At 38.5% G+C, this 27,702-nt stretch overlaps 1 pseudogene; it reads left to right on the forward strand.

Annotated features, from left to right (window-relative positions):
- Window positions 1–27,428, forward strand: LOC127042713 (dynein axonemal heavy chain 12-like; annotated as a pseudogene).
- Window positions 27,429–27,702: the final 274 nt, after the last annotated feature.

Here is a 27,702-nt window from a genome sequence, read left to right on the forward strand (position 1 = left end):
ATGAATAACATCATCGTATTTCCCAAGGAGCTCTATCAGACTGAGGAAATTATCATTATGTTCAGTGAACAATTTATCCAACGAGCCCGGAAAGCTGAAAATTATTCCTTGCAAGGAAGAGGGTAACTGAGACCAGATACTCAAATATATTCCTCCAATGCTGGGTTTCTGCATTAATAATGCAGTCTTCTGCATCTATGCATTTATTGAGCTTGAGCCTGGACTCAACCTCCATCCATTTGGAGTAAGCCATAAAATATCCATGTGACTTTTCAAATTGCTTCAGAGCATTGGCTAAGTTATGCCAGTAATTGTACCCAGAAAGCATAAGCAACAATTTTGCAGTCTTGTCAATATTTTGCAGCAAAAACAGAATACTTTGTCAGTAGATTTTGAGTAAACTAGCCAAAACCAATTGTTTCTCACCGTTCTTGAGCATTCTTTCGCAATATGACTTTGAAAAGTTTTCCTTCTACTCATTTACTGAAAATGTCATATCCTTAACTTTTCCCAGCTGTCTAAAACTGTATGATCAATGTTGGCAGTTTAGGATCACCGCCATAAAGCAGGATCTTATATATTGATTTGTGGTGTGCAAATTTTCTCATTGCTGTTTCTGTCATCATGAGAAGCTGATTCTTTTTTATTGTTTCTCTCCTTTTCATGTGAGTCACATTCTTCTTTATCATCAGTCTCCTTTAAACCAGGAAAACTGGATGATTCTCCATCACTTTCTTCACATTTCCATTCCTTATCTTCAGGTAAATCTGCTAATTCCTTAGTCAGAGAACTTCATAATTTATGCTTCATACCTCAATTTCTTCTGCACTGGCACAATCGCTACTGCCTAAAGCCCGGTATATGTTGTTCTATTTCAGATATTTTTCCATCAAATTTGCCTCTTGCTGCAAACTAGATTGCAATTAAGCTTTCCGCTTCCTATCGTGAGCTCCTGAAGGTTTCTTCAGGGGCATCTTTTATTTTCCAGGAGGAAAACAGACAGTATTAGGGAGAGCAAAAGTCAATGTTCTGCATTCTTAGAAAGTCATCAACCATTATGTGTTAAGCATGGCAAAAGAAGTACAGTATTTCTTTTATATTGTTGCATAGATAGGGGATCGATACGTATCTCTGGTGTCTCATTAAATATGTCCTTTATTAGTTGCTACTTACACTTTTCAAGTCTTAAAACACAAGTGCACTTTCACAATTACACAATAGAATAAGGTTCACGATAGCACAGCTGGGCTTTCACTTCACTTCAGTTCATTCTTATATCTCACTCACTGACTTGCGATGCGCCAGCTGTTATACACCAGCGAGGACATGACTGACAACATTTTAGGAGGTTTAAGGAAAATGTAGTTCTCAGAAAGGCAGGAAGGCTCCACGAGATTCTACAGAGATCCAGAACATTCTAGGAGGTTAATGAAAAATAAATACACATACAGACTACTTTAAACATTTTACTTCAAACATTCTATTTTCCTTTTTGCTGCTAACAAATAAAACAGCACCCTGAGCCTGGGTCACCAATCCCTAAATCTGGCCCTGCTGGTCCCACAGAGCAAAACAGCTCACATGTTTATGAGAGCGAGTTCCTGATTAACTTTGAATAATAGTCTAAATTGTGTTGGATAACCAGAGGATGTTGCTAAAGAATTATATGATTTTCATCATAGGCACCAACTTTCCAAAGTGCCGGGGGGGCTCAATCCGGGCTCTTCCCCAGGCCCTACCCCCATTCCACCCCTTCCCCCCTGGGCCTCTTCCTCCTCCACCCCTCCTCTTCCTGGCCCTGCTCCATCCCTGCCCATCCTCTTCCTGCCCAGTCTGACCCCCCTTCCCACCGAGCGCATCACATCCTCGCTACTCCCCGCTCCCTCCCCAGCCTCCTGCATGCTTTGAAATAGCAGTGGGTGTGAGGCCCGGGGAGGGAGTGGGAGGCACTGATCAGTGGGGCTGCTGGTGGACAGGGGATGCTGAATGGGGAGTAGATGGGGGGGCTACCAGGGTTTGCTCAGCACCCACCATTTTTCCCCGTGGGTGTTCCAGCCCTGGAGTCAGCACCTATGATTTTTCATAAACATTCCTTGATAAAGTTCCTCCATTCCTACCATTGCTGATAATAATGGATACTTGTTCTCTTTATAACTGCATTTATATTCAGGGTAGACCCAACTGGAACTACAGTTCTGCTCTCGGCATCTTCCAGTTTGGGCTTCAATAGAAACACTTCTAAATAGTTTTCCAGCAGCTAATGTAGGTGCTTTATTAAGAATTGATCTCTGATTATGGAAGGACCTAAAGAGGTGGTACATGGTCTGAAAAGGGGGTTCAAAGAGGAAATTTTTGGTTTAGGATTATTTCATCATATAGTAAAAAAAATTGCAATTTGTTGCCTAATAAACTTATAATTAAACAATAAATTGTGTGTGTGTATTCAGGAGGCCCAGATTCCTGAATAGCACATCCACAGGTAGAATGAGGTAGGACCGTGGAACATGTAAAACGTTTTCAAGTATTAGCTCTCTGCAGGAGAAGATTGTCACTGGGAAGAGGACAATAAAGATATATCGTCACTGTAAAAACATCCTCGTTGTGGATCTAGCTATACCACAGATGCCCCCAACAGGACACAAGTGGGACCAGAGACTGCTGTTCTTGTTCTCCAGTGATCATAGGCCAGCAGACTGGTTCCGAGGACACTGTTCCAGCCAGTGTAAGGCAGAGCAGTCATATGGGCTGGTCTACCTTATACCTGAAGCTAAAGGATACAGGGAGACAGAAAAGTGTCTTAGACCCTTATTTGCTTCCTGAAGTGGCAAGCCTCTGTCATCCCCTCTCTACCAAAGCCAGCCATCAAATGGCTGGTTTATTATTTTTTTTCTCCTACAGGGCTTGTGTTCACTAGAATATTTTACTTCCAGTTTTTTAATCTCAAGGCTGATCCCTAGGGCAAACAACAAGCTGTTATAGCCTAGACTGAATGGTTGGGGAGTGAGTATCCAGATTAGCCTTTACAAAGGTGTTAATGGGCAATCAATTAACTCAAGGTAAAATCTCAGGTGTAGGTATAACCAGTGTATGAAGGGAGTAAAATGAATCGAGATTACTATTGACTACTGTAAGGTATAGTGATGCCAATTAAAAAGGAAATGCTCATTATAACTGGGTCGCGGTTTCTTTCAGCTATGTGAGATTATGTGCAATGTGTGGTGCATAGAACAGAATAGAATGGTATTACTTGTTTCTCTAGAGTTTCCAAGAAAACTGAAGATTTAACTCAAATGAACACACATCCTTACTACAACCATATGGAATACACTGCATCTGTTCATTATCGGCTCAGGACTGAAAAAAAAAAAACGGATAGACTGGTTTACTTTTCAGCATATGAGCAGTTACTGGTTCTTCCGTATCATAATTGCTACTGCACTATTAGATCATATTCCATTACAGTTAGTTACTATTTGATAAACAGTGGCTTGATTCATAACATTCAAGAGAACCACTGACCCACCACAGAATTAAGTGAAAAGAAGCAAATAGAGTAAAGGAACATTTATAATGAAAAACTAAATATCAAGTTATAGATAATCTTGAGTTTGAAATGGAAGTTGGATACAGTTGTTTTTCTTATACAGTTTTGGATGCTTTTGATACATATCTGACACAGGTCATAGCCCAGGGGCTTCTGGGCATGAGGCTGATAATCATGTAACATATGACTGTGGGATTGAGAGACAGGAATATCTTTCTGACTGTGGGTAATAGACGGAAATGCTTTTCTACAGTAACCAAATATTATTTTTCATCAGATCTCTAAAAAGTTTCAACATATCCTAATTTTTCCAATGAATCTAATAGAACTAGATTAAACTGCAGGGGAGATGAGAACATAAATTTGATTCCTTTCATTCCATGTAATATTAGGTTTGGTATTCTTTCTAGCTGTAATAACCTCTAGACTTCAGCAAAATTGAAAACCTTTAAATAGCCTTTCACAACCTTTCAGCGTAGTAATGAAGTTTTAAGTGCTCACTGGGGATTTGCAGTTCAGAAAAATCTAAGGAGCAGTAGATATTAAAATCTAATGTTTACTTCAACTCTTTTACAGCCTAATGGGTTTTTCTGACAGTGTAATTTTTAAAAGGTTGGGTTTCATTTATTAATATAGTATATTCACCCTGGAAATCTTTCTTCTTTAAAGACTCTAATGGGAGCCTTACAGTTAAACCTTGGCACAGCACCTCAAGGGCCAACTGGAACAGGGAAAACTGAAATTTGCAAAGATCTCGCTGGAGCTGCAGCAAAGCAGGTAAAAAACAAAATAAAACCTCATGATTTAAACACCACATGGGGCAAAAAACAAATTAAGGATGTGGATTCCCTGTGTGCACATAATTACAAGTATGTGAGTCATTGGAGTCAGCACAGTTGCTCATCTACCCAAAGCCCGACCTAGGAGAACTGGCTGCACTCAAAGCTGTGAGTAGCTAAGCAGATTATTTTAAAAAGCAGTAGCTAAAGTGGGTAATGGTCAGGAGAGAAAATTGCAGGATGAATTTGCACTGATTAGAGAAACACAGTTTGTATGTACATGCATAACTCTGAAGCACAGTATGGCATTGGAAAGAGTCCCACTTTGTGTATTGGATAAAATAAGCCTGTATTTGAAAAGAAAAGATGTGAATTTCATCTAAATTGTAATAAGATCAATTCTAAGAATTTTTTTTCTGTGTGTGTGTGTCTGTATGTTATATGTAAAAGACTAACTTGTAGGATAGGTAGACTTGTGTGACTAGTGGTTTGGTAGGATAAGCGCACTGGTACTACAGGTGCAGATTTGCTTCCATTAACTATAATGTAGTAAAATTGCACATAGGGATATTCTCTTGATTTTTTGAATATAGTTCTCTTAATAGCCTTATGGGGGAGAAATTATTATATTTGGAAGAGAAAGAGTCTAGTGGCCCTAAAGGGAAGAATATTTCAGTGTTTTTTCATATTAATTTAAATCCTCCTCTAGCTGCATGTTTGAAACTCCTAACCAGGTTGGTGTATGCAAATAAAGGGGAATAGACCCCAAAGGGGTGTACTCTCCCTGTGAGAGATTCTTGTCATTATCATGCAATAACAGCAAACCCCAATGTTGAAGTAATGCGTGAGTGGTTATTAATTTCTAGCTAAGAAGGGCTTCAGTTCAGCAAAGCACAGAAGCACACACGAAACTTTAAGCAAAGCACTTTCAGTGAATGCTTCACTGGTTTCCTGAATCAGGGCCAATGCAGGGATAGAAGAAGCCAAAGCTAATTATTTATGTCTTTGACACTGAGTACATTTCCCAGACCTGAAGAAGAGCTCTCTGTAAGCTTGAAAGTTTGCCTCACCAACAGAGGTTGGTCCAATGAAAGATGTTACCCCACCCACCTGGTGTCTCTAATGTCCTGGGACCAACATGGTTACAACAAAACAGTGTATACCTGTGTCATAGACATTTGGCCACACTTCTGGGTTATGCCGGTTATTTGAGGAAAGAGGGCACTTTCTGGCATGCTGTATGATGCTCCAACTCAGAGCTTCTCAAACTGTGTTCCACAGCAGAGTGCAGTGTTCCTCTGTGAAATCCACAGTACTGTGGCCAGAGGGTGATAGCTGGAAGCACTAGTATGAAAAGCAATAATCTCGATGCTCAGCAGCTCCCTCCCCTGACAGCGTTCAATTGTTCAGCATTCCTTGCTCAGTAACTGTGCTGATACATCAAAAGGCCTGAATTGGCTAGCACTGTGGAGTGGAGCATCTCCTCTATCCCTCAGAGCTGGCAGGTTCTGGAAGGATCTAACTAGGGAGAGAAAAGCTGAGAGGTTAAGAGATGATCACAGTATGGGGGAGTACAGTCAAAGCATGAGAGAGAGAGAGAGGAGGTAGGGAACTGAAAGGTGTTTGAAGGAGACTTAGCTGGTTCAGAAATGCTGCCATATCAACAGCTGCAGCAAGCCTGGGCTCGTGGGAGGCCCATATAGATTAATGTGGTGTTTACTGTTCATGCTCCAGGAAAAAATGTGACATCTGAACTACTTTGTACTATTTCAGAGATCAGGAATCTCCTCATTTGTCACGGTAAAGGCGGGCTACAACTGCTGTTTAACAGGAAACCTCTATTCATTATTCCCCTGTTTCCACAATACATACACCATTTCTGGCTATGTCACTTATCATTTCTTCACTTTAGACCAATCTGGGCCTCAGCCTCCCACAGCTTGTTTGGGACAGGTGGAAGGAGAATGTCTGACTCTTGGTCCTTGCAGACATGAGTCTCCATCAGATGACTTTAGAGAGGGTCGTGGGTTTGTTTGACCCAGCTTTGGAGACAGAAAGCAAGGGGGAAAGTAAAAGCTGACAGGGAAGGAAAGAGAGGTAGGGGGAAAAAAGGTAATTGTAAAGAAGAAGAAAGTATGGAAAAAATGAAATACCCGTTGCCTCATTCTTGCAAGAACATAGAAGGGACAGGAATAAGTGGGCATGTGAAGATTGAAAGAGTGATGATAGCAGCATATAAAATCAGAGCTATTGTGGCATGTTAAGCCTAGTGGTTCAAATCCCTCCCTAGTGTAGCTCCCCTGAATTCACAGATATTTAAAAGTGGGCCTGTCAGACTAGAGACTTCTATTAAACATATGCATGGGGGCAAAACCAGTTACATTTGTGATAGATTTGTGATGACCCTTTGGCCCTCCCTAGGGCTAAAATATGACATTAAGCCACAGCACTCCGTTGAGAACGAGGTATCTTTGCACCTCCCCAGCAGTAGGTCGGAGAGGGTATATTGCCTCAAGCCACCATCAATAAAGTGCTTCTTTGTTGTGACCTGCTGGGAGCTAAGCACAAACTTCAGCAGGACCAAAGCTAAGTGAATGGGTAGCGTGATGGCAAATAAAATCATTGTTGACAAATGCATCGTAATGGACATTCAAAGGCATAATTTGAATTACTTGAGCACATTGCTGAGTTCTATAGTAACAGTAACCACTCAGGAAAAAAAGACATCAGTATCACTGCAGGCAGCTCAATGAAAGCCTCTGCTCAATATGCAAATGTGCAGTGGCAGACAAAAAAAAGGAAACAAAATGTTAGGCTGTATAAAGAATGGGGTGGAAAATACAAGTGAAAATGATACAGTGCCACTCTTTAATGGATGGTAAACCTTCATTGGGAATACTGTGTTCAGTTCTTTTCACCCTATCTAAGAAGTGATCTAATAGAAATAGAGGTTGTGCAGAGGCAGACAACAAAAATGAACAGTGACAGAGAAAAGTTACTATATGAGGAGTGATTGAAAAATATCCTGGATCTGTTCAATTTATAGCAAAGACAGTATGGAAGAGGTAAACTGGGTACTTCTTTATACTCTCTCTTAATGCCAGAGCAAAAGGATGGTCAGTGAAATTGAAAGGCAACAAATTTAAAACTGATACAAGGAAATAGTTGTTTACCTAATACACAACTAAGCAGTGGAACTCACTGCCAGAAGCTATCAGTAAGGCCAAGGACTTACTAAGATTGAAAATATGACTAGACATGTATATGGATAATGAGAACATCCAGTCACATTAGACAGGATAACTTTTATTGTAGTAGTACAGGTAATGATATAAAGCCTAATGTTGCAGGGCAGACTTCAATCACTAACTGGCAAGGTTAGATAGAAAGTTCTCTTGGGCACATATTTTCCCAGTATAGTCTCTCTTGTATTTTTCTTTAGTACTGATCACTGTTGGACTAGGTGCACCACTGGTCTGATCCTGTGTAGCAATTCCTATGTTCCTGAATATTTAGACACAAGTGAGTGAAAGGACTTACAGAAAGAGTTTAGGTTCTGTGTGGGAGAGGCTTCCTATCGATCGTAGGGGAGGCCCATTGCTGTGCTCTTTACCAACATACAGATAGCAAACTGCTGATTCCACAGCAACCTCAAGAGGGGAGCACAATGGATAAGTAATCCATCTATTGCAATGAACAGTGTTTTCATACTATATTTAGCTACATTAATATGTGTTAACAAGCACAATGTGCTTAAATGTGTTAACAATCACAAAACAAACATGTACTGTGTATAAAAGAGAAAGGGATTGGGCCAGGGATGAAGCCACTGACATGTAAGACTTAGGGGGTAAAGATCTTATCTCCACTTACATTAAACATACACCAACTTTTGGTTTTCCATTATGCCAATGGAAAGAGGTGGCTTACTAGTAAGAAGGCTTAAGAGCAGACTTCTGCATCCCATACTAGGGTCCGGAGCTCAGTCAATGGCATACAACCTAAAATCAGTCATCACTTATTGAAGTAGGCGGTTGGCCCCTTTGAGTCACTACCAATACCTAACGTGAGGGTGTAATCTGTGTATAATATGCTGAAAAGAGTAATGAGGAAAGTGTTGCTTTACTCTAGACTGAGATCAATTCATACCTTGCGGAAGACATTGAGAGAATAATGATATAGACTCCTTACTCACTCCCATTAGATGTGCATCCTTTAATCTGGCGAAAGCCATGGAATAAGGACTGACCAAACGCAACATAAAATCCACATCTTGCTTATCTGGTAGAGTTTCATTTACTGGGATTTTTGTTTTGACCGTCATTTATATTTTAACAAAACTACATTTGTGGGGACGGTGCTCTGTCCTGCTTGACCTTCAAAACTTTCTATTGATTCTATCAGCACACAGTTACTAGGGAAGCAGGAATGGAATCAGTCACCCTTTATAAACAGATAATGATGTCCTTTGGTCATTTTTCATAGGTCCCTTCACCTGAACTCACTTTCCTGGACATCGTACGTGGCCTGTCCAGATTACCTACAGAGATAATGGCAGAACTTCAAGGCCTTGGTACAGTTTACATGGTGTGGGGGAGGGGAAGGGGAAACACACTATTGCCTCAGCTACAGGCACCACTGATGCATCTAAATGCATTGTATTCTAACTAGACCTTTTGTTATTGACTGTCTTCAGTCACCACTGGGGCCTGAAAGTCACTGCACTTCATTCAGGTCACAGGTAAAAGATGGATGACCTTGTGAAGCGAGACTCATTCCTGAGAAATGTAGTGCCGTTTTCTTTGTGGTAGTTCTAACTGACACTTACGGTTGATTTCCAGGTGCAGATTAGTTTGAGATGGATTTTCAGATTCAGCACAGTAGAGAGGATTGGTACCAAGCCACTGACTTGAGAAAGTGCAGGGATAACTCTGAATATTACTTTACTGGGGTTTACCCCATTTTTGTGGCATTGGCTAGGAGATGAGAAAGATGGAAGGACCAGCAGGTCCTCTTCTGGTATGATAATCACTCTGTATCACTGCCAGCCAATCTGGAAAATTCCCAGTATGGGAAGAATGTCTTCTGAGGTCATTTAGTACACAATATTTATTTAACTGCTGGATATGTCCCTGGAATTAACCACAGTTCATTTCCAAGATGGTAAGTTTTGAGCCTTGGTGCCAAAAGTCAACCAGGAGCCTTGGCAATGTTCCTTTTCATAGAGAGTTACATCACCTACGTGGGTGGAGAGATTAATTGTGTCAGGAACCTTGAGGAGATACTGGGCTCCTCAAGATTTTAGGGCTTGATATCTTTCAGCATACCAAGTAGGTTACCTCTGTTCATAGGCTGTCTCAAAAACCTTATGTTCTCAAAATGTTCCGAAATATTAATTAATTTAACCTCAAAACAATAACTCCATGAGGAAGGGATTTGCAAATGAACAAATGGAGGCACAGAAAGGCTGAATGTCTTGCCATGTGACACTGAGGAAATTTGTAGTAGAGCCTTGAGTAGAATCTCAAGTATGCTTCCTTCCTTCCTCCTTACCCTGCTCCACTGCTTTGGAGCACTATGTTGGTTTTTTTATTATTACTATTATTATTTCATATGTTTATCATAAGTTACTGTGATTTTTTTTAATGGTGAGTGATAATGAATAGCATGTTCATACTTTACCTATAGGTACCATCTAGATAGAATGTGTATGGCATGTAAGTGCTGCTGCTCATTTTTTATTTTGCTATTCTTGAAAAAAAAAATTAAAAATATGTAAATATATTTAACATTCTATGAAAATTCTAATTGATTAAATGTTGATCAGTTTCTATGCTATAGGATTGAATATATAAGAAAATTGCTGTGTTTTTGTAGCTGGATTGTGGCAGCAAGTGTGGCCAAATTCTGTACATTTTCAAAGAATAAAAAAGATCTCTTTAAGCTCTTTTCTTTGGCCAGTGCATTGTGTTGAACAGTTCTGATGGACTAGACTACAAACTATGGGAAAATTCTTCAGACGTCTGGCACAATCTGGAGCCTGGGTGTGCTTTGATGAACTTAATTATATAGAGCTGGATGTAATTGTAGTACCAGTTTCTTAGTAAAGTTGGTATTCAGTGAAAGTGACAAGCCTGACATCTTCATTAACAGCATTGACATTAAACAACATTGACTGAAGCTTACAGAGAAAGGAAAAAAATACAATTTTAGTACATTTTAATCAAACTCAGCTGGTAGTCTATGTCAAATCTGTCCCTGTGATTTTTTTTATAGTGTTTCAGCATTCTCTACTGTAAATGTTGCAGGACGAATATTGCTGTTGCAACCCTCTAAGCACAGCTGACAGAGTAAGGTTTGTGAGAAGACATTATATTTGTTCATGATAGATTAACTGTGAGATCTCTCTCTCTGGTATGCAACCTGCCACTGACAGAGTTTGAAAGACAAGAGTTAACTTTCATCTACAGAAAGCTCACAGCCAGGGAGAGAGATTGCCTTAATGCCACGTTTATTACCTACCAAAAATTGTAGACAGATTTTCCAGCAAATGAGAACTCTCTATTTTTTTTCCGCTACGGTAATTTATTACACTTTCTGATTACATAGAGCATAATTAAATGTCCATATAGGGAAATATATCATGACCTATCTTGTTATATAGACAGAGATGGTCTGGTTGATCCTTTATAGTCTCATGCATTGTCTGCAGTTTATTTTTATCACAAAACACAGGCAGACCTTGGTAGAAAGTTTTGATGGTGAATTAGATAACTGCTCATTTAAACTTCAGCTCCTGAAGTAGCACAGAAACAGGCTTTAAAAATACAAAGTATTTGCAGTATTTTTCATTATCTTATACAGAGTATCTCTATATATATCCACTATATGGAGTAACACAGCCATCTTCTGAGAAATGTTATTGCTTTCATGTTTTCAATTATTTAGCAGTTTATCATTTGATTCATATGGAATTTTCCAATGCATTGAGTGATTTATTAGCTTAAGCGTGTGATAACTTTGTGTTTTATTGCATTTAAAAGTGCATTAACACATCATTTTAAAGTTTAAAAACTAATTTATCAGCATAGCCAAAGCAGATCAGTGTAGAGAGATTGGCTTCTGCACTTCCCTCAGGTGCTTTCTAATAGTTCAGCAAATTTAAACTCCTGTATTCAATGTGTAATATCTGAGCAGGTGCAAGATCTTTGTACCTCAAAGTTCTGAGATCTGTCTGGATTCACGCAGTGTGTTTATTGCCATAAATCATGACTATGTGGGCAGGAATGAGCTGCCAGACAATCTGAAGGTAACAAATACTATAGCACCTTTCCTAAAGTAGACAAAATTATGAAATTATTTCTGCTTTATCACAGTTTTCTCCTCCATTTGGAAATAGAAATGCTTTCCCACTCATTTGCAATGGTGTAAAGAACAACAAGGCCTGCTTTGGCTCCTTTAAACAACAAGGGAATGTGCTGTATGGTTTTTCATGTTACAATACGGCATATGCTAAGGAAATGCCTGAGTGAAATCTCTTTTGCCTTTGTTCATTTTTCCCCCTTGCCCTATGAAGGAGTTCCCACAAGACCAGTACTAAGCTTCTCTTCATTAGAACCCAGTTTTCAATTTAAATTTTAATTAGAATAGATGACTAGAATACTTACAAGTCTCTGTAATTTGTACATGCAGCTAATCAATGTCTGGAAGGGATCCCCCATGTTTTGATAAAAAGATTAGGTTCCTATTCAGTAAGAGATTTATGGCTGGCTGTTAAAATTATTTTAGGTCTTTCCATACCTTTCAATTTGCAAATGAGACTCATTTTGAAAAGGATGACTTTTTCCCCCAATTCTTTTAATGTAAGAATGCCTAGAAAGGAGGATTCTTACGTTAATATATATACTGCACTAACTGTGCTTTCTAGCACTTATCAATACTGGTATGTTATACAACACTCAGGACTTGAGAGACCTTGAGATTTATACTGCCATTCCATCATTTTATTTTATTTTATTTTATTTTATGGCGGCCATCTAGAGCTGTAGGCACCTCCCAAAATTCAAGAATAAACCATTAGAAAATCTAAAAGGTCTCTATTCTGTATTTCAGTTCCTCAAACTTCCAAAGGACTAATAACCAATTAAAAGTCTCTCCCACAAACACAAAAGAACTGCATCTAATCATAAGACCCCAAGTAAATAATCTCTTAATCTCCAGTGACTTCAATCATTTTTGATGCCCAGGAGAAAAGATGGGTTTTGCACTGTACCTACAATGGGCTGTGGTGAACAAAAGAGAAAGCTAATTCAAGAGTCAAGAATCCCCCATGGAGGACATTCTGCGGCATCTCCTTCTTGTTTGTATCAAGGAAGCTCCAGCCTGAATACCTCTGCTGAGCTCAACTATGAAAAGCTAGCCTGAGGAGAGACACGATCCCTGAGGTAACTGTATCCCAAACCATGTAGGGCTTAATGCAGTAGATTAAAATCACCACCTCGAAGTCCCTCAGAAAAGTAGCCGAAGCCAATAGGCATTCAAGTTTCTGAGTAGTCCTGATGTTCAGTCCCATGTAGCGTTCATTGCATCAACATAGTCATGAGGTGATAAAGGGATGGATGATGGTCGGTAGGTCTGCATCAGAGGGAAAAGATCACAATGTTTTGGCCAGACACCAATAAAAAAGAACACATTTGGTTACAGCAGCCTAGGATCTAATTAAACTCCAAGACTGCAGACCTGAATCACAAATGATGGATATGCTTCTACCAGAAGTGCAGATATCACCCTTGCAAACTCTTCCAGTTTCTCACCCTCATCACTTCAGATTTCTCTAGATTATGCCTCAGCCAACTGGCTCTCATCCACTCTTGAACTTCAGAAAGACACTTATTCCACTGTAACAGCCATGTCTAATGGAAAAATAGAGCTTGCAAATATCCTTGGGTGAAATCCTGGTCCCGTTGGGAATTTTACCATTGATTTCAATGAGGACCAAGATTTCACTTATTTTTAAAATTATTAGTTAAAACCCATAACAATGGATTCATAACATCACTTTTATATTTAAAGCATCATTTGTTATTTATACAATACTTTTTTTTAATTGTAGTGATTTTTCTTCATATTTTGTACATTTTTAAAGTCAGACATCAGGCAACTTGAGGGTTTTTAGTAACTCTAATAGTAGAAAATAGTAAATAAAAGATTTTTTTTTGAAAAATAGAATCCTTTAGAAAGCCCAATCCTGCAGTCCTTATTCAGGCAAAAATCACATTTAAGTCATGCACTGAGGTTTTACTGGAGCAGAAGAAGGACCACTGAATAAAGATTTACAAGATTTTTGAGCTGGAGAGGAATCTATCCACTAAACCTAACCAATGCACCTGGTCAGTGGTTGTATTATAGGAAGCCATACAACCAAAGTAACTTCAAAATTGCTGTCATATAATAGAAAGACGTGCTTTTTATGCATGCTCAAAGAAAGTGCACTCTGATACAGCTTGCAATCATAAGAAGAAAAGTGACCCTCAAAACAAGAAAATGATATAGGATCATCATGCTAGTGGATAACAAAAGAACTAAACTCAGATTTTCTACAAGTGCATGCACAGTCAGTAATAAAAACAGCTATATGATTTCTATCATAAATATTCTAATAGAGAAAACAAGCTGTTTCCTTTCTGACCCTTGGAATACTTAAAGGAATCTTTTTGATGTGTCTGGCTGCTAACTTCATTAAATTTGTTCCTCTTTCTCTAATCATAGCACCTTCCAGGTATTGTAGAGGTCCATGAATAGGTAATACCAGTGCAATACTCTGTGGTGACAGTAGCTGTAAGGGTGCTATGTAAAATCAGTGAGGTAGTAAGATAAATATAATGTAATTTTATAGTATTTTTGCAATCAAAAGGCTGTTATGTTTTAGCATTAGTGTATTAAGGCATTTATCATAATATTTTGGGAAAACTGTGAAATATCATCAGGCAATAAATATTGCCTTACAGAGCTGGGCACAATCCTACCAAGTACAGTGTGGTGGGGAATAGATCTTCTTTCTTGATGACTCTCTCTCTCCTTAGGAATACCACAGGGTTCAACCTGTCATCCATGTTGTTTAATATATTGTATATATGTGAAGACAGTAAGGGGGATTGTGAGAAGTTGTTATGGGATACAATATCACCAATATGTTGCTGATGCTCAGTTCTGTCTTCATTCCAATGGACCTAGGCTTACCTCTAGCAATGCTGGGAATCTTTGGTTGAAATTCGATGGCTTTAAAGGTGTATCTCATTACAGCTTTCTTCCATACACTGGCAGCAGCCCAGCTTCTGCCTAACAATATCCATAACCTCCCCAATACATCCCCCTCTTTGTCCTATCCAATCTCCAAGACAGTCCCCTTGAATAGCACTGTCCATATCCCAACTCACAAAAGTGATACCCCAACTATGGTCCTTTCTCTTCTTTCCCATAATCCTGGGCAAGCAAAGAGATAGATTGATGAGAAGGGCTAGGTGGAAGAGAAAAGTGAGATAGACTCAGAGAGAAAGAATGAAACGAAGAAGAGAAAAATAGGAATGAGAGAAAGCAGATACTGAAAAGTAGTGAAAATTGGTATTATAGCCTGTGCCTAGGGTACCAGTTCCTGGGATCATGTGATTCAATCAGAATCTAAATCTACTTTTTTTTTAAAGGAAAGTTTCTAAACTTGGTGAGTGCAAAGAAAAGCTTGGAAATGTTACCCATGTGTAATTGATGCAGTGAGGTCTACCTGAGTCTTCAGGCAGATGGAACAAGAGCTATAGGAGATGTAAACTGACCCATGCATCTCAATAAGGTGTTAACCCCAAGACATACTACTTATGGAAGAGCTTGTCAACACCACCCCAATAGATGACTATGTGTAGCAGAAGGAGAAGAGTGCAGCTGGCCCAGTGTACCTATTGAAGCAGAAACACCCAGAAATTGGGGTATCATTTTCCTCTCCCCTCTGCTTCATAGATTCATAGCTTTTTAAGGCCAGAAGGAACCACTAGATCCTGTAAAACAGAAGCCATTAAATTTCACCTGGTATTGAGCCCAATAACTTGTATTTGGCTACTGCATATCTTCTGGAAAAGGAACTAGTCTTGATTTGAAGACATCAAGAGATGGAAAATCTGCCTTTTCCCTTGGTATCTGTGCGGAAGCTTAATCACTTCCACTGTTAAAAATCTATACCTGATTTCTAAATTGAATTTCTCAGGTTCAGCTTCCAGCCATTGGTTCTTGTTATGCCTTTCTCTGCTAGATTAAAAAGCCCTTTAGTACCTGGTATTTTCTGCCAGTTAAGATATTATACGCAGCAACAAAATCACCTGTCAATCTTCTATTTTGATAAGCTAAACAGTTAGAGCTCCTTGAAGCTCTCACTATAAGGCATTTTTTCCCAATCTTTCCGTCTGTGAGATTTCCTTGTGTTGGATGCAATACCTTTTGTGTCAGAAAATTATCTGTAATTTTTAGAAACTCTAACAATGTTTTACCACTGGCTGCATGAGACTGCCAGCATATGACTCCCAAACTGAAGCCCCCATAATAACACAATTTTTCTTACCACATGTTAGACATGTATTTAAGGAGTAACTCATCCTGTTCTCTGGTTTGATTTGGTGGTCTGTAATACCAATACTCCTTCCTAGGTCTTGTTGGGTTAGCACATTGATCTATGTGCAGTCAGGTTCTGAGTTATCAATACCTTCAAATCAAGTAACAGTGTCTTTGAAGTAGAGTGCCACCACCCTCCTCTTGACTGACTCTGTCCTTCCTTAATGGGTTGTAACCTTCTCTATATGGCATTACCCAAGTGTGGGAGAGGGCCACAGTAAGGAGACATAGACATTGTGACACAGCAAATTATCCAAGTTATGATATGCTTACAGCTCCAGATCATCATAAACTGTTCCTGCAAATGTGTCCTCAAATCCTTTTCACAGCACCTTCAGTCCCACCATATAAACATTCCATATGATTGTATTGCAGCCAACACTGGGAAATTCTTTATTTGGCCTTGTCTTAACAGATAAGGAGGAAATGATCACAGAACTAAAAATTTGTGGTAGTTTAGGTATAGGTGATCATAACTTGATCAAACTCTTATTGTGCAAACAGAATAGAGTCCAGAGCAATAATATATATATATTTGATGGCTTGAAGCTGAAAATAATTATGAATCAAATCAGCTGGAAGGAAGAATGTAATTAGCAAAATATGAATGTAATTGGGAATTGTTTAAGAACACTTGATTAAATGCTCAAAAATCTACAATTGAGAAAGAAGGCCATATTGGTTAAAAATTGACCTGGTTTAGAAAGTGAAGACTGCTATAAATTTTTATATATATAACAAACAGAAGAAAGGGGAAGTTGATAGTGATGAATATAAATCAGAAGTTAGGACCTGTAGAAAATTGATAAGGGAATTAAAGGGACACAAGGGAAATCTATGACCAGCAGAGCTAAGGACAATAAGAAGTTTTCAAAGTATATTAGCAACAAAACAAATCCTGACAGTGGTTTTGGTCCATTACTAGGTAGAAATGTTAGAATTATTCCATAATAATCAGAAAGGGCAGAAGTGTTCTATAAATATTTGTTCTGTATTTGGGGAAAAACAGATGATCTAGTCATATCAGATGTTGGTAGTAACACTCATTCCATTCTACTAGTATCTAAGGAGGTTGTTAAGCAGCAACTCTAAAGTTAGGCATTTGTAAATCAGCAGGTTCAGATAATTTTTGACATCCTAGAGTTTTTAAAAGAGCTGGCTGAGGCACTCATGGGATCGCTAATGCTGATTTTCAATAAGTCTTGGAACACTGGAGAAGTTCCAGAAGGTTAGAAGAAAGCTAATGTTGTACCACCAGGTAAAAAGGGGATCAGGATAACCCATGTAATTATAGGCCTGTCAGTCCGACATCAATGCTGGGCAAGAAAATGGAACAGCTCATATGGAATGAGATTAATAAAGAATTAAAGGAGGGTAATATAATTAATGACAATCAGCAAGGGTTTATGAAAAAATAGATCCTGTTAAACGAACTTGATATCTTTTTTTTTAATGAGATTAGAGGTTTGGTTGATAAAGGTAATGGTGTTGATGTAATATACTTAGACTTTTGTAAGGCTCTTGATTTGATACTGCATAACATTTTGATTAAAAAACTACAATGATATAAAACTAACATGGCACTCATTGAATGGAGTAAAAGCTGGCTAACTAATAGGTCACAAAATATAATTACAAACGGGGAAGCGTCATCGATCAAGTGTGTTGCTAGTGGGTTCTGCAGGATTAGTTCTTGGTCCTGCACTATTTAGCATTTTTATTAATGACCTAGAAGAAAATATAAAATCGTCACTCATAAAGTTTGCAGATAACACAAAGATTGGGGGAAGAGATAAATAATGAAGACAGGTACCTGATACAGAGTAATCTGGATCACTTGGTAAGCTTGGCACAAGCAAACAATGTGTGTTTGAATACATCCAAATGTAAATGTATATACCTAGGAACAAACATATACAGGATGGGGGACTCTATCCTGGGAAGCAGTGCCTCTGAAAAACATCTGGGAGTTGTGATGGATAAATTAACTGAATATGAGCTCCCAGTGTTACAAAAAAGCTAATGCGATCCTTTGTTGCATAAACAGGGGAATCTCAAGAAGGAGTGGAAAGTTTATTTTACCTGTGTATGTGGAACTAGCATGACTGCTTCTGGAATAGTGTCCAGTTCTGGTACCCACAAATCAAGAAGGATCTTGATAAATTGGAGAGCATTCAGAAAAGAGCTTTGAGAATGGTTAAAGAGTTGAAAAACATACTTTATAGTGATAGACTCAAGGAAGTTAAACTATTTATCTTAAAAAAGCAAAGATTAAGAGTTAACTTGATTATATGCTATAAGTATGTACATGGAGAAAAAATATTTGATAATGGGTTTTTCAATCTAGCAGAGAAAGGCGTAACATGGTCCCATGACTGGAAGCTGAAACTAGACAAATTTAGATTGGAAATAATGTGTACATTTTTAACAGAGAAAGTAATTAGCCACTGGAACAATTTACCATGAGTGGTGGTGGATTTTCCATAACTGGCAATTTTCCAATTAAAATTGGATGTTTTCTAAAAAAATATGCTTTAGGAATTATTTTGGAGAAATTCTATGGCTTCTGTTATATAATCATAGAATCATAGCACTGAGAGGGAAATCAAAAGGTCTTATAGGCCAGTCAACAACACTCTAGGCACGACTAGGTATTATCTAGGCCACCTCTGACAGGTGTTTGGAGATTTTTAAGAGCAGGTTGGACAAAGATTTCACAACTACCATAGGCAATTTATTCCAGTGCTTAACCACCCTGACAGTTAGGAAGTTCTTCCTAATGTCCAGCCTAAACCTCCCTTGCTGCAATTTAAGCCCGTTGCTTTTTGTCCTAGACTCAGAAGTTAAGGAGAACAATTTTTCTCCCTCCTCCTTGTAACTACCTTTTATGTTCTTGAAAACTGTTATCATGTCCCTCCTCAGTCTTCTCTTCTCTAGACTATACAAACCCAGTTTTTTCAACCTTTTCTCATAGGTCACGATCATTTTTGTTGCTCTGCTCTGGACTTTCTCCAATTTGTTCACATCTTTCCTAAAATGTGGCACCTAGAACTGGACGCAATATTCCAGCTGAGGCCTAATCAGCGCAGAGTAGAGCGGAAGAATTTGTTCTTGTGTCTTGCTTACAACACCCCTGCTAGTATGTCTCAATATCTAAATCATTGATGAAGATATTAAAAAGAACCAGATCCAGAACAGATCCCTGCAGGACCCCACTCATTATGCTCTTCCAGCTTGACTTTGAACCACTGATAACTACTCTCTGGAAATGGTTTTTCAACCAGTTATGCTTCCACCTTATAGTAGCTCCATTCAGGTTGTATCTCCCTAGTTTGTTTATGAGAAGGTCATGTGAGACAATATCAAAAGCCTTACTAACATCAAGATAAACCACATGTATTGCTTCCCCCTAGCCACAAGGCCTGTTACTCTGTCAAAGAAAGCTAGCAGGTTGGTTTGATACAATTTGTTCTTGACAAATCCATTATCTTCTAGGTGTCTGCAAATTGATTGCTTAATTATTTGCTCCATTATCTTTCTGGGTACTGAAGTTAAGCAGACTGGTATGTAATTCCCTGGATTGTCCTTCTTCCCTTTTTATAGACTGACACTATATTTGCCCTTTTCCAGTCCTCTGAAAATCTCACCTGTCTTCCATGACTTTTAGAAGATAATTGCTAATGGCTCAGATATCACCTCAGTCGACTTTTTGACTATTCTTGGATGTATGTCAGCAGGCCCTGGTGACTTCAAAACATCTAACTTGTCTAAATATTTTTCTTTCCAGATTTTAATCTCTGATCCTATCTCATTTTCACTGGCATTCACTGTTAAATGTCCAATTACTACTTAACTTTTTAAGTTAGGTTAAAACTGAAACATAAAGATCATTTAGCACTTCCACCATTTCCACATTTTCTGTTATTGTTTTCCCACCCTCACTGAGTAATGAAGGTTATACAGAAGATTAGACAAAATGTTCACAATGGTTCCTTCTGGTCTTGGAATCTGTGAATCTATATGACTGTGAATTAGCAATGACTATCTTCTGTGTCGATTCTTTTCTTGGTATTGTTGGGTATCTTGCATAGCTATTTGTTCCATTATTGATGCTGTTACTTCACATTTTTTCATCAGTGCATGGTCCTTCTTTAATATTATACTTTCAATTTTTTACTATTTTCCGTGTGCAGATTTTAACATAGCATTCTTCAGAAACAGCACTCAATTATCAGTCCCTCCTTGTAACAGTGACTTTTCCATTCCATTTTTCAAATGTCCCTTCATAAATGCCTCTGGCTTTTAATCAACAAGATTTTACTAGTAATACTGTGCTATTCAATAGTGGGAATAAACTGACAGGTTTTAGGCCATTTTTCATTTTCCTTCCCTAAAACTATTTAGGTTCTTTTTCAGAAAGTTGCAATGATGGTTCCAGAATATACTGTAATTGCTGAAATATCACTTTACTTTCTGGACTTTGTTGATTCTCACAGCTTTGCTGCTAAAATAGTAACCCACACATAGACTCTGCTCAGATCAGGTAGAGTAAGTGGTTACACTGAAACGTGATTCTCTAAATATAGCATACATATTTATTATTTCTTTGTACTTTTTCAAATATGTTCAGTTTACAAGTCAAAAGATAATATTTCTAACTTCCAGGCCTGAAATCTCCACCTAGGGTCTTAAAGTGAAGCTGAATTCTTTCTGCCTCTTACAATTTCACTAGGTATAAAGATTCTACAGTTAAACCTTAGCTTAGAAGTTTGATGACGGTGCATGAGGCAGAATTGAATCACTCTTCCAAAACTGCATTTTATTTCTGGGGTGCTAATTATAGTTAAATGTGTTTAGAAAGTGTGTGGTAAAGCAAGTGAAATCCTGGCCCCATTAAAGTCTTTAGGGGGTTTATGATTGACCTTAATGGGGCCAGGACTTCACACTCTATATCTAATCCAGAAAAGAATTAAAGTGCCTATGGGACTAGTCACATGCTTAAGTGATTTGATGGCTCAGGACCTAGATCTGTGAAAATGTCAAAGCTTCTGTTGCACTGAATTCTGTACTTTGAAGTTACATTTTTAACTAATCGGAATTTCATATTAAAATATCAAAACCACAACCAACCAACCAAACAAAAAATCCCTCTTCTTCCAGTGAGAATCCATCTTTGTTAGAAAAATAGGTCCATTTTTTAACTGAAAAATTCATATGCCCCGATAAATTTTTTCTTGCCAATGAGCCCATTTTCAAATGTATAATGTAATAAAGTACTTAAAAACCTTACTTTTCACAGTTTAAGTACTGCATGCATTTCTGTTGACATACAAAGAGCTGATAGATTCAGTGGTAAAATAACATTTTTGAATAAACACTTTTCTGCCCATAACTACATTTTAACTTTTTATTTTATCATTATTAACATACATGGACTTGCCATACAAGTATTAACAAACCTTATGCATAACATATATTGGTTAGCTTTGAAAGACTCATTAGTGTTTGGGCAGCCTCTTATCTGTATATTTAGTGTGTTCAATTCTGAAGATGGTAACCGTACTTTAATAAATCAACTGGTTAGTGATATGAGGCTATCTGTCATTTGTTTCTATTGAAAGGGTTTCCCATATTTTATTTTTCCGTGCCACTAATGTTCAGGGATCCCTCCTTTTCCAAAAACAAGCAACTCCTTGCTTAAATTATCTTAAAAAGCAGGCAGATTATAATAATCTATTAAAAGTGTAGTCTTGTAAAATGAATGAAAAACATATTTTCAATTTTACCAAAATTCTTGAAGGGATTTCTTCAGGAAAAGTGAATTATTTCGGTTGGAATTTGTATTCCTTCATTTACACGAGGGCTGAATTCTGCCTTGGAATGTACATGTGCAGGTCTCATTGACTTTACTCAGAGCCTCTGAACATGCATCCAAGGGCAGCATTTGACCCAGGCTGACATTTTTGAAGGGGGGAGGAATGCAGAAAATTTGTCTGACTAGTTTTCTTTTGAGAGGAAAAGCTATAGTTTTTCCTTTTTTGAAATGGAATTGATGGAAGAAATATGAGGAATGGTTTGGCAAAACACTGCTCTAAATTGCAGTCGAAACAATGCATTTTTAAATAAAGTTAACATTGCTTTCTGCTAAAAGTAGTGTTTAAAAGGCCCGGAATTCTACACTTCTGCTATGTTTTTCTACACCTCACATCATCACAGCATCACAAGCACCACACCCAATATACTTCCCTTCCGTACGGAAAAACAAGCTAAGAGGTGAAGATCAGTTATCACCATGATGTCCTCTATGGACAACTCTGTGAAGGACTAAGGTATTTGGGGGATAGTGGATTAAAAAATATAGAATGATTTGCTTTAGTTAGTGATAAGATGCTTCAATTTCTTGTCAGTGAAAGATAAACCAGACAGTAATCATACTTTCAGAATGTTGTTCTAGTTTCCCCAGAGTGTAAATCATAACAGAATTTGAACCTAAGTTAGTAATCAGACAAAAAACCTACCAACTGAAACAGAGGCCCCAATCTTTAGTGACCTGAGTGGTCCAGCTGAAATCAGTAGGATTGGTCAGGAGAAAAAAGGCTGCAGGGCTGCCCCAGAGTGTCATAAAAGTGAAATAATGCGAAGGGAATTCCTTACGTTTAGCTCCTTTAGCGTTACTTATCACAATAAGCTATGTCTCCACAAACTGCATCACTAAGCTGGCTTTTTAACAGAAGTACTGCTTAATGCTTGTAAAGTTTGTTTGGCTTATTTGTTCATAAATTAGTTTATTTCATTTTATCCAATAGAGTTCATCAAACAAAATAAACACATACGCTAGCAGAAAACAAAAATGATTAGAGCAGTTCCATATATAGAGGATACATATAATGATAGATGCTTTTCTTCAGTTGACCAAGCACCAGAGGAGGATGTTACCCATTTAGCCTGTGTGTTGCATACCAGATAATGCATGTATCAAGTGCATGAGAGCTACAAGAGTTAATCTTCCTCTAGAGGCCACCACACATCAACAAGAACAGAATCTGGGATTGTTAGCGCCAAAGAATTGGTCTCTATCGCTTGAGCTAAAGGAATGTTATACTTGAATGACTTTTAAAATGAATGTTATCTATATCATATCTGTCATTGATTGTGGGGGGACAAGGAGGGAACTACTATTATGGAAGAGAACAATCAATTCAAACTCAAGAGTCCTCGCCAAATGTCAGAAATCTGTAAGATATCCCTGAGTGCTAGATTTTGCAGGTGACACTCTGTAAGCCACATTTGCAGCCTCCCAATTCTGGGCTGCTTAGGGAGCAGGAATGGCTCCCGTGTAACTTAGAGTATGCCTGCACTGCAGTGCAAGCCTGAGTTCAGACTCAGGCTTGAGTATAACCCTGCTTTCCATCTTCACACCCAAGCAATTGGGACCTCACAGCAACTGGGTAGGGCAACTCAACCCTGGGTAGTCCTCCACTCTTGTGCAGGCCCCTTCCCCACTGCATGTGCCCATTCCCATGCAGACTCCACATCTATGAATGCCTCCACCCACCTGCAGCAGTGCCAAGAGCATGCTAAATGTGGAAGGAAAGGAAAGAAAAACAGGACAGGGGATTAATTTTTTGGAAATGATTTCACTGTTTTCACTGTTCATGCATTTTGTTTTTGTTAAAGATTTTGGGGTATGTTTGTTACTGGTGTTTTGGTGTGCTAATGGCGCCTGGTCTGCCTGGCAATGGGCTAATAAGGTACTATTCTAATACATGGGCAAAAATAAGGGGTTTTTGTTTTATTAAGGAATTTTGTTGCCATCACTAATGTATATTTCAAATAAAGGTAAACACATGATCAGGGACAACTGCGGAGTTGTATACAAACACTGTTTCTCAATACATTTCTCTACATCAAGCCATACTGTAAATCCACAGTTCTTGCTGCTTCCTCTCCACCCCGCCCTCATTTAATAAGTGGTCATGTTATTCATAATTACAATGCATGGTAATCAATCTCCCCACTCCAATTCCAGTGTGGGATATGACAGTACCTCATTTACCATAAACAGTGTATAAGCACATCCATAGATGTACTATTCTCTCTCTCCATTGGCCGACGCAAGTCCATAACGTGGGAGCACAGAGCATCCCTGACTTCTGTTGCTTAGGTCCATCCCGTCCCAGCTGCACTAGGTGCACTGTCTGGCTGAGTGTACTGGTTCATCAATCCATTACTGTCATACCTCCACTTTGGGGCAAATAGCTCACCTTTGGCTACACAAAGATTGTGAGGAGCACAGTAAGCCACAACAATGCATTGATGACACAGGAATCCAAACAGGTCTGCAGCCCACACCAGTGGGCTTTCTATCAGCCAAACGCACGGTCAACCACCATTCTGCACTGCTGACAGTGTAATTAAACCTTCTTTTGTCAGGCTGTCTGAAATCAGCTTATGGTTTTATAAGCCAAGATACCAGGTGGTATTCAGAGTCCCTAGAATGACTGTGGGGATAGTTACTTCATTTATGACAATGTCATTTGGTGGGAATAGTGTCCCAGCCTGTCCATGAATGTAGATTCCCAATTGGCAGAAAATCCTGGCATCATAAATTTTTCCACTGTAGCCCATGTTGGCACCCATAAATTGGCCTTGGTGATTTACAAGAACCTGCACAATAACCGAATAGTATCCTTAGTTGTTTATGTACTCATGTGCTTCTTGAAGAGGGCAAACTGTGGGCACATAAGTCCCATCAATGACCCTTGCACAGTTCTCTCAAAACCAGCTGTTATTTAGGGGTATTGTTTATATCCACTGCCTTGGGATAAACATATGCCTGATTGCTTCTGAATCCTCTGCAACCACTTTACCAACAGTTGACTTTCCAGCGCCAAACTGGTTAGCAATGGACCTGTAGCAGTCTAGGGTAGACAGTTTCCAAATGGTTACAGCAACCCACTTTTGGACCAGGATGGCTGCCCTCATTTGTGTCTCCTGATGCTGGAGGGTTGGGACAAGCTGCTCACAAAGCTCCAGAAATTTATTTTTCTTCATGCAAAAGTTCCAGACCCACTGCTGGTCATCCCAGGTCTGCGTGACAGTGTCGTCCCACCAGTCTGTCCTTGTGGCCCTGCTCCAGATGCACCAGTCTACATAGGAAAAGAAGCATTAGTCTGTTTGATTCTTCCATGTCTGTACCCTTCTCATCCTTTGCCAGGTGCCTTTGGTCAATCAGAAAATGCCACTGGAATGGGCTACTAGTAAGATCAGAGGAATGGAGGGCCTATCTTCTGAGATGAGACCGGAAGAACTTTGATTGTTTAGCCTAGCAAAATGAAAGCTCAGTGGGGATATGATTGCTCTCTATAAATATATCAGGGCAGTAAACATCAGGGAGGGAGGTTTCTAACCATCAGAGGATTGAGGCTTTGAGACAGACTTCCAAAAGAAGTAGTGGGAGAGGGAGAAGGGAAACATCCTAACTAGTTTCAAGATGGAGCTTGATACATTTATTAAAATTCCCCTGGTTAGCAGGGGAATGGACTTGAAGACCCAGGAAGTTTCTTCCACTCCTTTGTTCCTATTTAACACTCCAATTTCAATAAACCAATTATTTTTACAACAAAGTAGTTTCAAGGAAACTTTGAATTTTGTATGTTAGTATTAAAAAAAGCTATCGGTCTATTTTATTTGCACTACATCATGGAGAAAGTGATTAAAAGTCACACTAATATGGGTATTTATTATTTTTCCCATTTATTTATTACTTTGGTTATTTGAGTCTATCTGCTCTAGGTGTAAACTATTTTGTGTTAATTAATTCTATTCTATTTATTCTGTTGCCTTATCAAAACACATTGTCTAGTATTTGCAGCTTGACCCTGCTTCAGTTCTCAGAATAGGAGGAAAAATACAAATAAATTTGAATTACTGCAGAGAAGACTTGGAGACAAACACCTGTAGGGATGATATTTTTTCAGCTCCTTATGAAATTTCCTCCCCATCAACAAACCTACACAAATAATCATTCAGTTTCTTTATTGTTTTTACTGAGTGCACTTAGCAAAATGTTCTCTAAGACTTTTTTGCCTGCAACCTAAAAGATAGCCCTGTGTATCTAATATCTGATTTACAGTACATAACCTTGTGACTTTGATGAAATGTGTTTGAGAAACAGATTCACAACAGAAAATTCACTAATCTGACTTTTTAAAAATAGGAATATATTTGAAAAAAAATAGCCAGAATGTAAGATGTTTTTGGTTTTAGGGAATGTTTTAAAACTCTCATATTACTCCAAAGTCTGTAGTTTCAGTAAATGCCCTGGTTTTGAAATCATTTCCCCCTACCTGGGAACTGTTTCCCTAACCACTTTATCTGACTCATGTTTGACTTATATTGGCTCATTTCAACGCTGTGACCAGCAGCCAGGAACAGAAAGCATGTTCTGTCACTGCAGCTACTTATATGCCAGAAGCACTCTCTAGGTTGCAAAAAGGCTAGCAGGAAGCAGTCTAATGGTGAAAGTTAAAGGACTGGGAGCCTGTAGAGTTCTAGGTTCTATCATGAGCTAAGCTACTGATTCATTGTGTGACCTGGGGCAAGTCACCAGCTGTCTTGATGCTTCAGTCAACCCAACTGTTAAATTGGCTAAAAGCAGAACTTCAATGAAAAACAAAATACTTCATCTAAGTTGAATTTTCTCCAGGTAAATAATTTTTTTTTAAAAAAGTAACTTGCCTGAGGTTCACTATTAGATTTGGTACAGATTTTTCAAGCCTTTTCTGTTTTCAGGTTTCATCTTATGAACTCCAAGCAAAATAACACTGCTTCTAGTGAAACTTCGTTTCTCCATCCAAATAAAGATGCCTCACAGACACAGCTTCATGTCAAAGTGGCTTAGGGAGACTGTAAACATTATTAACTTCTGCTAACTAGTTTCTAGGCAGTTTAACACAAAGTGAGGAGCAAAGAATGCATAGTTCTTGATTTTTAAAAAAAGTCAGTTTAATTCACATTTGTGTTTTTAAGATCAGTTTCCTCTTCATATCACTAATATGAAGGCATGAGTAACACTGTGTATGTACCTCGTAGGTATGAATTAAAGACATTTAAGCTCTGTGGTGTTTATAAGGAGATAAAGTTTGCCCTACTTTAAAGAGAATCTTGAGCTTTCTGATTGAGGGCTGTATATTGGATATATTTGAAAGGCTAGCCTCTACATCTGATATGTTGTTGAAATGAACTCTGCAATTTCAGATGTCCTCACAAGAGAACTATGATTAAAGCATGAGAGCATCCTCACTGCAGTTGGAAATCTGAATCTACATGTCCAGATGTAAAGGAAGGAGCGCTCGCATGTTAATTAACCAGTAACATCAGTCTGCTAAAGGTAATTTCCTCATTATGCTGGCAGAGAATACCCTGTGGTGAAGTAGAGATGACTTTGTGCTATCCAGTCACCGAAAAGTCTTTTCACATCATCAGTGTTAATACACCATACTCTGTATGCTGTAATTTCAATAACGTTATATATGTTCAGTCGTTACTTATTAAATATATTTTGACATGGCAAAGCTTTCTTGACAATGGATACATTTCCACAGCATGAGCCAGCATGATTTTTACATACAAACTCATTGTACAACATATTTTATAAAGCTTTCCTGGGCAGCAGATACAGCTTTCTCAGAGGCCTGTCGGAAACTATGGTATGAATTCCCACAG

The sequence above is a fragment of the Gopherus flavomarginatus genome, chromosome 1, assembly GCF_025201925.1.
Source record: "Gopherus flavomarginatus isolate rGopFla2 chromosome 1, rGopFla2.mat.asm, whole genome shotgun sequence".
Taxonomy (NCBI): domain Eukaryota; kingdom Metazoa; phylum Chordata; order Testudines; family Testudinidae; genus Gopherus; species Gopherus flavomarginatus.